Here is a 13,001-nt window from a genome sequence, read left to right on the forward strand (position 1 = left end):
ATGAGTGATTGAATAAGTGAAAGTACAAGGGAATAAATAAATTCAAGAATGGAAAAAGAAATAAATATGAGTGAATGGACCAATGAATAAATCAAATATCTATTCTTCATATATATATATCTTTACATATATATTATGCATATACACTTACATAAACTTCACAGTACATATTATTCTTATTGAAGTCATTTCCCACGTTAAAATTCATTCTGCATTCTCAGGGAAGATACCAGTAGGGTCCGAGGTCATTCACTTGGGGAAAGTCAGGAAGCAGAGGAGCCTTGTCCCCTGTTGGGGGGAGGTTGCTTCTTGGGGATTGGCCATGATGATTTTATTGCTGGGACTCTCCCCATTCAAGGACCTGCTTCCCATTTTTGACCCGGAACATCTTGGCTCATTGGCTCCCATCCTCCTAGGATGACCACTGAATTCCAGCAAGATCCTCCAGAACATGACCGTGACCATTAGTACCTGCACTCAGTCCCTGATACCCGCCCTCCCTCCCAGGAGAATGGTGCAGGAGGTCTAGACCCGAGGTCTGCAGACACTTCAGCTGAAATCAGGCCCAAATGTATGCCCGGAGTATCATGATCCAGGTCCACGCAGGGGGTACGATGAGCAGCTGATCTTGACCAGTATAGCCTCTACGAACCTCAGTTTATTCATTGGTTGAGTGGGGATAGCAATATCTATGAAAAAGGTACACACGATAAACACATAATAAAGACCAGTTTCCATACCGCCTGGTACAAAATTTAAAAATAGCAGCTTTAAGGAGGGAAGCTGCTGCTGGACGTGAGGCTCTGGGCATTGCTCAAGACGAGGCTCCAAAAGGGCATGGATTCCACTGAATCCCTCCAGTAGCCCCCTCCCTTCACCTTCAGTGAGGCTAGCTTTGCTGGCTCATCTCCCGAGACAGCCTGTGGCTCGGAGTGGCTACAAGGAGCTGCTCTACTGAGCGATTAAAAGAGTGACTGGAGAGTGTCACGTGGATCAAGACTAAAGACAAAGGTACGGGACACCTTGGCTCTTATTTCAGGGCAGAGCTTGTTCTACCAACTTCATCTACCAAAGATCTAGGATCTTGCTACATCCTGAATGAGAATGGTGGGTCCTCAGCACTGCTGACACTGTCCCGTATTGTGTCTGTTAGAAAGAGCAGAAGGGAGAGTGAGCACAGTTTCTGCAGAGAGAACCATCAAACAGGTGTTGGGCTGGGGAAGACCCTCAATCCCCTGGGTCAAAGCCAGGAAGGAGAGCTAAGAAAAAAGGGGGTCTCAGTGAGAGCCGAGGGACCCTGCAGTCATCTGGATCTGGATCCACGCTGAGCAGATATGGACAGGTCACACTGGCCAGGACTCTGGTGAGGCAGTGACCCTGAGAGGAGGCGCCTCCTTAAAATTTGCACCCTTGGTGCCTGCCTCACTTGCGTTACTGTACTACTGGGCCAGCTCACAGAATCTTACCCACCTCATCTGTAACGTGCGATGTCGACCATACCTAATAATAATAGTTAATGCTATTGAGCATTGTTATGTTCCCTTTACCCACATTAACTGATTTAGTCCTCACAGCAAGTTTGCAAGGTAGGTTCCACAATTTTCCCCATTTTACAAATGGCCGGACGGAGGCATGGTGCTAGTAAGCAGTAACTTGCCTGTATTCTCACATCTAGTAGCCAGCAGAGCTGGGATTTGAAACCTGGGAGCCTGACCCCAGTGTCCAGCCTCGTCACCATCCTGCCAAACTGGCTACAGTGCAGGATGAGTGAGGAGGACCACATGTGGTGACAAAGATAAGAAATCAGTGATGGAGAGAGAGACTGTCCTTAATAAATTGAGAGGTGCCCAGTCATCCCCATCTTAGCTCCTCCATACTTCTTGGTCCATAGCTGGGCAGGTCCAAGGTGACATACATTCTGAAGACCCAGCATGGGCAGCAACAGCCTTGGGACACACTTGCTCCAGCAGATCCTGGACTGGAGTTTTCTGGACATACTCAAGACATGGGCTCTGGGCGACTGGCTTTCCTTCCAGGGCCACCAACCTGACAGCGTTAATCCAGCCCCTGTGAGGTTGTCACAAGGTTCATTCACATGCATGTTAGATAATACCTGTTAGTGATGCCCATTAATTAAGCAGAGCAATTTGTTTATAATTAACTTGAGAAATTTATGGCTTTACAAAACAATTACAAGCGTTGATATAAACACATCAGGTAGCAATAGTAATGCCAGATTTAAGTGCTTTCAGGAACCACTGATATTAATGCCATGGCCATCACTAGTCATGTTTGACAGCAGCTTGTAAATGCATCAGTTTGTCTATGAGCCAACACCTCAGGCTATTTGGAATGGGAAACGTCAGCCCTTAGATACTGCTTATGACACAGTGCTAAGTGAAAAAAGCAGCCTTGAAAATATACATGGTGCATTCCCAATTTGGTAAAAACGTTCTTTGTACATGTATCTCCCCCTCATATGATATATATACATCATATATTTATGTGATACATGTATTTATGAAATACATATACAAGTATAAATAAATATATTTCTCCCTAGTGACAGAAATACATAAAAATGAAAGAAGCACATAGAATGGACTACATAGAAAAGAAAGAAATAAATAGGTATTGGTGATTTTCCCTGGGTGATGGGATTACTAACTGTTTTTATTTTTTCTTTATGACTTTTTGTATTTTTCAAAAATTTCATAGGAAGAATTTACTCTTTTTATAGCAAAAAAGTGTTATTGAAAGGGTGGAAGCAGAAAAGATGAAAAAGATAGACATATTTCCTTTTTCAAGTCAGTTACTTTTAAAAGGTAAGCAGACCCTTCTGTGATAATTGTGTGTGCTACTTCATTGGCATTTTAAGATGATTTTATTTTTGGATGAGAAAATGGCAAAATAAACTCACCAAGTTCACAGACATGATCCTCATCATTGGAATATTCCTGCCCTGGTTCTCCAATTGGGGAAGAAAAGAAGCACCTTTCAACTTTTAAAAATGTCAGCTCGTGGAAATACCGCAAAAGGCTGCTGACCCAAATCCCACACTGCTGGCGTCTGCAGATTCAGGCTAAAACACACCAACCTGTCATTCCGGACAAGGATGAATTCTCAAAAGACTCCTTGAATAAACCTCCTGCCAACAAGCGTGTGTACTTAGAAGAGGGGTGAGGACACATCCTTGCCAAATGATGCATCTTCCCAAAATGTCACAAGTGAAGAAAAGGGGCATTTGGCTAAAAGCTGTGAATGTCTTCTCAGAAAATGCACTCCCAGAATATCAGAGGTCATCTGACCTCTGTTCCCTCCCCAGCTAAGGGGAGATAGTGTGACCTGTGGGGTCACCTGCTAGTCAAAGACAGTGCTCTTTATGAACACAGATGGGATCCCCTTCCTGTTAACATTTAATGAACACCGACTCTTGTGTCAGGCAATGGCCCTCACCTTTCATAGTGCAGCACGTTAGTAATTACTCTTTATCCTCTACTTCATAAAGATTTTTAAGCCCAGGATCTGGTGCTCCCCAAAGTAGAGTCATTGGAACATTCATTTGGCTAGGTGTTCCTTGAAAAGTATTCTGTAGTCCAGAAAGTTTGGGAAACCCTGATTATTCTTTCCCTTCTTGGAGATGCCTAATGGCATCAGTTTATCCAGGTCTTGGAGGGGTCCCATGGTAAAGAAGCTTGTTTATCCTTATTTAATATGGTGTTTTCCAAACTTGTTTGTGCACAGAATGTTCTTGGTCCTATAACATCTCTGAACATCTGAAATTAATTAGTATTTGGAAAAAATGCGGTGTATTATCTTAGCGTGAAGATGCAGAACAATGGAATTTAGGGCCAGCTGGGCAAATTATCTCACCCCCACTTCATTGGGTTGTTGACAGCATATACCTAGCATGGAATTGACCCTCGAAAAAAAATATTCAAAACAGTTGAATCAGAGGAAACTCTTAAGCCCAGACCAGTGAAGTGATGGGCTCAAATTAAACTCACCATCAGAACTCTGTTTTATTTTTCTGACACATGCAGAGAGACATTCCAACATCATATAAAGTTAGAAATGCTGTCTGTAAAACTTGATTCATTTGACAGTGAGTCATTCTCTTCTTGCTTGGCTTGGAAACAGAACTGTGGGCCTGTGTCATCCAAGGCACCTCATCATTTTTAGGGGCAAAACCAATGCTCATGAAGCCACAGGGTTTGTCTAAGATCATAGAACTAACAAGGGGGTCCCAGACTTAAACTCAAGTGTCCTAACTCCCAGCATGGGGGCTTTTCAGGCTCTGACCCTTCCTCCATGCTCTCATTCCCTCCAGCCCTGTCTCCCCGAGGTGACATAAAGAGATGGAACAAACAGGGTCTTCGAGATGAGGCAACTTTGGATTTAAACCCTGGCTTTACAAATCTGTGTGCCATTGGGCAAGCGGCCTGAACGCTGTGTGCCTCAGTTTCCCCTTCTGTTAAATGGTGATCACAAACTTACCTCACAGAGCTATTGAGAAAATGGAATGACATCATAAAAAGTTTTTTAAAAATCCACTGTCATAAGCCCCATAGGTATGAGATACATTTTATCCCCTTCTTTTTATTACCAATTTGAAGAACTCTTGATTATTTTCTTTCCTCCAGATAAGCATTCAGGTTTTCTCTTCTCTGTGGCTGTTTGTCACTCAGGAGTGGTTCTTTATATTTGAGTAACAAGAACCTTTCAGTATCAATAGAAGAAAATGGACTTAATAAACAAGTTGCCTGTTAATAAAAAAAATGATGCTCAATTCTAAGGGTGTGAAAGTGAGAAAAAGAGAGCATGTGATTTATAACACCCTGGGCTCTGTCTTCCAGTAGGGCTTGCAGATATGGAAAGCAGGTCACCTCAGCTGGAGGGACTGAAGGCTGTGTTCTGACTCCTGCCTTGTCGTTAGCTCCAGCCCCGGGGGACAGCCTTGCTGACTTGGGCCCTGATGCTGTCACAGGTCAGCAGAGGTCATTGGTACAGACACCAGTATGCTTCCCTAGGAGAGTCATTCATTTCAGGCTGGCAGAGGGCTTGCTTCCCCTGATGGCCAGGCAGGACTCGGAGCATTTTGCAGACAGCCTGAGCAGCCTTATCAATCTCTTTGGTGGCAGCACAAGAAGGATTTATTTCTTCTGACTCCCTTGAGACAGAAGTCTTGCTTTCAACATCTAGAGAAACATCCTCCCTTTTCCATCACCTCCTCTCATTCCACCTTCTCATGCCTCTACTCCAGAGGTGAAGTTTGACACTTCACCTTCAAAATTCAGCTCAAAGGTCAACTCTGCATGTGTCATTGCGTTTGGTCCATTGCACCAGCCTCCTAAGTGGTCTTCCAGCCTCTTTGCTAGCTGCCTTCCTATTGACCCTCTGCAGCCAGAACCATTTTTCCAAACTGCCGAGTATGGAAAGTCCAATGGCTTCCTGTGGTTTCCAGAAAAAAGCCCAGAAAGCTTAGTCTGACATTTGGGATCCTCCAAATCTGTACCTTTAACCTTATTTTACATTCCTCTCATGTGTGCCTCCTTTGCTCCAATCAGATTGAGCTTCTTGACGTTTGTTTTTTCTGTTCTTATCCTGTTATTGTACATCTCTAAGTCATTGCAGTGGTTATTTCCTCTGGATGGCATGTTTTCCCCTCTTCATCACCTTCAAAGTTCAGCTCAAAGGTCAACTTTCTTCTATACTCCCTAGAATTACTCATCTTCTCCCTTGGATTCTCACACTGCTCTCTTCATATCCTTCATAAACATTTGTAAAAATTTCCATTCTCCCCACCAGATGATGAGCTCTTTTAGTGCTGGGCCTGTGTTTATTCAGCTCAGCAGGCCCAGTACCCAGTTCAGTTTCTGGTACACAGAATCTACTCAATAAATGGATGGCTTAATGAATGGATGGATGGACAGATGGGAGGAAGGAAGGAAGGATTAGATGGAAGATGGCTGGATGGATGAGTAGATGGAAGGAGGGAAAGAAGGAAGGAGGGGAGGGAGGGAGGAAAGAAGGAAGTATTAGACCTCCTGGCCATTGAGAAAGGGACGGGCTTGCATCGGATGGATTCAGTTGCTAAAGGATTCAGTCTGGCTTAGAAATTTTGGGTCTGTGGTTAGAAAGGTATCAACACAAAATTCAATTTCTATATCCTTCAGATACAAGAGAAAAGGGACTTTGAAAGGCCCCTGTCCTCCTTATTATAGGATTCTTTAAGTCAACAAAACACTTATGAGGCATTGACTGTTCACCAAGAACTGAGTTAGATATGGGAGCCCAGAGATGAAGAAAACATGGCCCCTGCTCTCAAGGAACCCCGTGGAGAGAAAGGGCTCAAATGGAAGCATGGGTACCAGTGCCTGGGGGCTCACCGGGGAAGGGGTTGTGCTTCACATTACGTGAGGAAATCATGAAAGGCTTCCCAGAGGAGGAAGGCTTTGGGGGGGGGGAGAGTTTGCCAGATGGACAAAAGAAAGAGGATGTTCCAGGCAGATGGACTAAATGTTGGGGCAAGACCACTGCAAAAAAAAAAACAAAACAGTAGGGGTTGTGAAAATAATCCAGATGTCAGATGCTGAGAGGAAGTTTGAACTTGAATGATTGCAGCAGGGATGGGAAAAACAGACAGATATATATATCTCTGAGACATGGCAGTGGCTGGGCTGGATGAATGATGGGATACGAGGGATGGAGAAGTTGGAAGCAAGGATGACATTTGTGTTTCCAGCTTGCATGACACGATTCACAGAAATGGGAACAAACAGGGAGGATCAGACTTCAGGGCAACACAGAGAGGACAGATTTCAGTGTGTGATTCCACTGTCCTGGGGACATGCAGGAGGAAATACCTGGATGAATGAATCTGGAGCTCAGGATAAAGGACAGAATGGAGATACAGGTTTGAGAGTCATGGGGGAAATACATGGAGCCCTGGTGATGCACTTTGAAGTTCAATATCCATAAGTGGGGAGCCCTTTGGGCTCTTCTGTGCTCAGGGAGGGGTGTGGAGTAGAAGTGTTTCCTTCAGGGAAGAGGATGGGGCATTAGCAACCTCTGTGAGTGAGCTTGGTGAGATGGTGTGATTTCTGAATTGGAGAAAGAGGGAGCCCTTCATAATGAGGTCTGACAGCCATAGGGGGCTTTCCCCACAAATTGTTTTAAAATCCACAGTATGTGTGGAGGTAAGCAGCCTCTTCAGGGGTTTTCACTGTGCTCTCCACAGGAAGAGCCACTGGCCCCAAGGGTTGGGGGCTTCTGTGTGAGGAGCTGTGGGCCCAGAGAAAAGGGGACTTGCTGGGTGGACGGTATTAGCACTGGATCCCGATGGCCCCGCCTCTTTAAGATTTAAGATGTTTTTATCTTCAAGGCATCCAGAGTGGGCAGGAAGAGGGCCTGAGCGCCCGGGCGGAAGCGGGTCCTCATCCCTCCGCCTTCCTCAGGCTCACTTATATGGTAGCAGTATAGCCAGCCGTCCAGGATGGGCCTCCAGGGGTTGGACCAGGTGGTGGGGAGGCGAGAGGGTGGTTGGGAGCACTCCACGGCCTGGCCTGACAGCCACCATCTGCGTGACTGGAGGCACGGCCTTTAGTTCCTTCTGCCTCAGTGTCCTTACCTGTCTGGGAAGTGCCAGAAGCAAGGGAGTTTCTAAACACAGCCGGTTTGTTGGGGTTTTTTTGTTTGTTTTTGCGGTACACGGGCCTCTCACTGCTGTGGCCTCTCCCGTTGCGGAGCACAGGCTCCGGATGCGCAGGCTCAGCGGCCATGGCTCACGGGCCCAGCTGCTTCGCGGCATGTGGGATCTTCCTGGACTGGGGCACGAACCCGTGACCCCTGCATCGGCAGGCAGACTCTCAACCACTGCGCCAACAGGGAAGCCCTGTTGTTGTTTTTAAGGTCATGTACATTCAGAGAAACTGGGGTAGAGCAGGAGGTGCTACTTCAAGCCCAGACACACCCTTCTGCCCCACCCCTCCCCTCCGCACATGCTCACACATAGTCAGAAGCTGCCACAGTCGGACTCCCTGAAGGTGTGGGTCCCCAGAGTGTCATACAGGTTACAGTCTAAGATAAAGGAGGGACAGGAAGTGACTTTTAGGGGCTCCTACCATGAGGCAGACGCTATGCTGTGAATTTTCTCTACTTTACCTTATTTAGCCCTCACAGAATTCTATGCAGGGATTCAGAGGGGCTAAGCCACTTGCCCAAGGTCACTCAGCTAGTGAGTGGTAGAGCCAGGACTTGAACCCTGGCAGGTCTGTCTCCTGATGCTAGGCCCTTTCTGTCCCACACTGCTCCTCTGACGGAGGATGTCCACCACTGTACATCTCGTCCCACATCCTCCACTCTGGGCTCCAATCCAGCTCATCCTTACCTGGCTGACTTGCTTACAGCTCATTCACAGAGGTTGCTAATGCCCCCTCCTCCTTCCTGAAGCCCGCTTCTTGGGTTCCCATCGCCCGTAGTTTTCAACACAGCCCAGGATCCAGAGTCTCACCTTTAGAATCTCCCCTTTAGCTGACTCGCTATCCAGAATCATTTCTCCCTGGTGCTTCTCAAACTCTGTCTTGGATAATATGTTCCCTTCCCATTTTCCAGCCACCAGTTCTCCCACTTAGTACAGGATGAAATTGACAACTGTCCTCTCTATTCTCAACTGGAGGAAGCTGGTACTTCACACCCAGCTCTCCATGGGACGGCCACTAGTCAGGGCTCCAGTGCTGACTGAGGAAGTTCCTTTGGGGCTGAACTAGCTGAAATGACCTTGGAACTGTACCCTCATTTCCATCTCCAGGCCCTCGGCTGTGCTTTTCCTATTTCTCCACATCTGTTTCTGTGCGTATTTTTGTTTGTCTCTGACTTTGTGTCAGAGAGCTTGACACTTCCCCTTCTGCTTTTAGGCTTTTCTAGATACTTCCAAGTGAGGACTCGGGCTGCCAGTTCATGATTTTGTCTCTCTGGCCGTGGAAAGGACTCAATAATATGTGATTGACACTCGCCCTGCACGCCTTCTCACCTCTTTCTGCCCAGCCTGGCGCAGTTGCAAACACAGGGCTGAGGGTGTGTAACAGATGCTGCTGATACCCTGCCCATCTCCTCTCACCACCCACTACTCAACGCTCATGCTTCCTTCTGCAGTATCGGCAACTCTCTGCCCGAGAGGGAGGCTGGAAGGACGGGGGAGCTGACACCTCCGGGAGCAGCCCTCAGCCAGTGATGGATGGGAATGGGAGGATAGGCAGCCAGCTTCCTCTTCCCTTGGGTGGGAGAGCCCTGATGTGTATTCTATACAACCAGGTGTCCCTGGTGAGGTTTCCCTCCGTTCCCTGCAGCAGCGACCCACTCATTCGCTCACCTGAGTTGAATCTCTTCCTGTCCCTGTCTCACTCCTCACTCCCCTAAAAGTACTTCCTGTACAAATTGCTCTTATTCAAATCTTTCTTAGGGTCTGCTTCTGGGGGAATCCATCCCAAGACAGGGTCCTAAAGCTGATGTCCTCGGTGGCTCTGGCACCCACGTGGCTCCTTTCCAGTGGGGTCACAGTCACCGTAGTCGCCTGAAATAGTTTTAGGAGCCGTTCAGGGCACATGCCAAAACTCCAGCAAATGTAGGAGTAAAAAGAAAATTGTTGCACATGGTCGTCTTTAATGGTAGCCAGTCATGGAGCTAATAATAGTGATATTTTCAATGGACCAAATTAAATTATGCCTCCCATCTTGTATCTTAATTAAAGGGATTAAAAAAAACTCTTTTACATTTTAATTAGCAAGTATGTCTTGGAAAGACTTAAATTAATACGGGAGTCATCACCATAGGAGTGCAGCCGGCTGCCAAGATTCACGAGGCCAGAGAGAGCGCAGAGAACAGAATGGGGCTTCCGGCATGGATGAGCACGGCCACGGCTAGAACTTGGAAACCTCTGAATTTTCTGAAAGGATAAAAGCGGGGGCCCGGTGTGTAGCTGGGAGGCATGACATTGCCTTTTCTGGAAGGGCCCACCTTCTACACGCGAATCTTCTTGAAGACATTTGAACGCTCAGTCTAGAAAATGTGAGAGGAACGAGAAACTGTTTGCATGATGACTCTGCTTTGGCTGTCTTCTCGGATGAGAGTTCCTGGGGGTCCTGGAAGCCTTGTTGGCAGAGCCTGAAGTGAAAGAGGCTTTGCCATGGAGCTGGTCTAGCAAGTACCTCCAGTGAATGTCCTGTGCTGGTTTCAGAGAGGAGCCGGGCTCCCATGGCTGTGTGTTTTCCGTCTGTCCAAAGAGAAAAATGGTCTGGGGCTATGCTTGCTGGCTGGCTCCCACTGAGTGTGTAAGGGCTGCTGCAGTCCTGTCGGCAAATTATTATTATTATTTTTTTAGCTTTACTTGTAAAAAATATCACAAGTAATATCTACTTGTTTTAAAAAATTGAAAATACATATAAGCAAATAAGAAATTCATGACAAAAAGCGTAACTGCATCACCCGGAGATAATCACTGATAACACTTTGCACGGTTCCTTCTAGATCTGCTTGCTGTGTCTGCCTCCTGGCATCCTCCTGGCTAGTGTTTCCCAGGATCCCGGTCAATGAGGGAAGGGCGGAGTATAGCGCTCACATTCTCCTGCTGCTTCTGGTTCTGAACTCTTGCCCCATCTCCATTTGTCATTCCCTCTCCCCATCTTCCTTCACTCCTGTGAGCTGCTCTAGGTTTTTTGGTTCGTTTCATTTCAGCCAGAAGCTGGCTCCCCTTCCAGTATACAAGAATGTCTATTGTATAATGACCGGCATTAAAGGATCTGGGTAAAATGGGATTTCAACATGGAAAAAGGAATATTAGTCACCATTATTCTTTCTTCGAGGACTTTTTACTCTCTCTCTCTGTTTCGTTCAGGGTCCTCCTACCAGATTGCTTGGCCCTGCTCTCTCTCCCCAGATTCTTCTCCCGTTTCCTCTTTTCTTAATTGTCCCATGCTCCCCAAAACTCCTTTCTCTTGAGTTGCCAAGGGACCACCATAGAGCTTCGATTACTTGTGTTATGCTAGGCAATTTGTTTCTTTTCTTCTCTCTCTCACGTATAGGCTAGCCCAAGGACTTTCCTTTCATAGCCAAAAGGCCAGGAATTTTCTAAATCAAATAACCACCTACTTTTGAGATGAATTTACCATACCTCTAGAAGATAGTTTTATCTTATTTTGTTTTACCTTATTTTGTTTTATTTTACTTTATTCTTCCCCTGAAATAAAAAGTCTTTAATATTCTTTTAACTAAATTAAGAGGGTAGGGCCTGTGCAAACCCTTAATCGTATCTTTAGACTCAGTTGTTAGAAGTGAAAGTCTAGCTCAAGAAATATGAACAAGGCTTCTGATACATTCTGTCGAGTTGCCCCACAGAAAAGAGGTACCATCCCACACTCCCTCTAGCACTATGTGAGGGTCCGTTTTCCCCTACTCTGACCAGCTTTAGATAATATAATTTAGAAGGGATAAGAATTAGCTGTTCTGATGGGTCAAAGTCACACCTGCATGTTGATGTAATTCCAACAGCAGTTTCTGAGCCGTGTGTGGGCAGAGACCAGGAAGCAGGAGCCCTCGGTGGAAACCCCACATGTCACCTATTTGACATCCAGCTTCCAAATGGAATCTAGGTTCAGTTCTGTCTCTGACGTAGGCCCCTGAGCCAGGGGTCTCCTATGGGCCAGAGCCGGGCTCTCCCTCCCTGCCTGTGGGTGCTTAGTGGGAGCAGTGTGGGCAGGGGGAAATGAAGGGAACCCTGGAGCTCTGTGTCTAGAAGCTGAGCCCAGTATGGACACAGTGAGGTGATAGCTAGCTGGACTTTGCAGCCATCCTTTCAAATGTACAGCCAATCCATGAAGATGGTCTCAGATGAGTTCATCCCCCTCCCTTGTACGCACTTGTCAGACTACACACCCCACTACAGGAATCTTTGGGATTGTTTGACCTCAGGCCTGGGCCTGCTCCTGTCTGCCCCCAGCCCTACTCAGCAGCAGCCCCAGACCTCTTCACCATCAAGACCCTGAATCCACTCTGACTGGGACCAGGAGGGCATTCGAAGCCTCAGCCACAACGTCACGTCAAGGGAGGAGTTTTTTGAGCTTCTATCATCAGTATGCAGTTCCTGGGGAGAGATTCTGGCTCCTTATCATGACCTAGGACCAGCCTTGGCCCATTGCCTCTGAATTGCTGGCGTTTCCTGGTCTGTCCCTAAGTCTTACTGGGAATCGAGCCTGTGTTAGTTTGCTAGGGCTTTTGTAAAAAATTACCACTTTCTGGCTGGCTTAAAATAATAGAAATTTATTTCTCTCACAGTTCTGGAGGCCAGAAGTCCCAAATCAAGATGTGGGCAGGGTTGGTTCCTTTTGGAGGCTCTGAGGGAGCCTCTCCTAGCTTCTGGAAGCTGCGGGCAGTCCTTGGCATTCCATGGCTTGTAGACAACGTTGCGTCAACCTCTGGCTCTGTCATCACACCACCTTCCCCTCTGTGTGTCTCATCTCCCCTTCTCTTCTCTTCTAAGGACACTGGCCATTGGATCTAGGGCCCACCAAAGTGATTCAACCAACCGCAGAGCCCTTGCTGAACTCCAGCCAAGTCTCATCCCTGTCCAGCTGCCCCAGAAGCTGGGCCTTGTCCCCAGGACGCCGGAATGCTTGCTGACACCCTGCTCCAGCTTCTGACCTCAGGTAACCTTGTTTAGCTCCAAGCACCGCTCATGTCTGAGCTTCCCCAGCACCACTCTCTCCCTACTTGTTGACCGAATTCTTTCTTCCACTGGGAATGTCAGAAGTCAACCAGAGTTCATTGTGCCCCATGAGACACAGAATAATGGATTCCAGACCCTGGCCAAGCTGGGACAGGGGCAGCGGCTCAGGGGAAAGGGCAGGGGCTTTGTGAGAGACCAGTCTTTGTTCCTGGCTCTGACACTCACTCCCTGTGTTAGGGGTTCACTCAACATTTCTGAGTTCCGGTTTCCCCAGGTGTGGATG

Source organism: Phocoena phocoena, chromosome 8 (assembly GCF_963924675.1).
Source record: "Phocoena phocoena chromosome 8, mPhoPho1.1, whole genome shotgun sequence".
In the NCBI taxonomy this organism is placed as follows: Eukaryota; Metazoa; Chordata; class Mammalia; order Artiodactyla; family Phocoenidae; genus Phocoena; species Phocoena phocoena.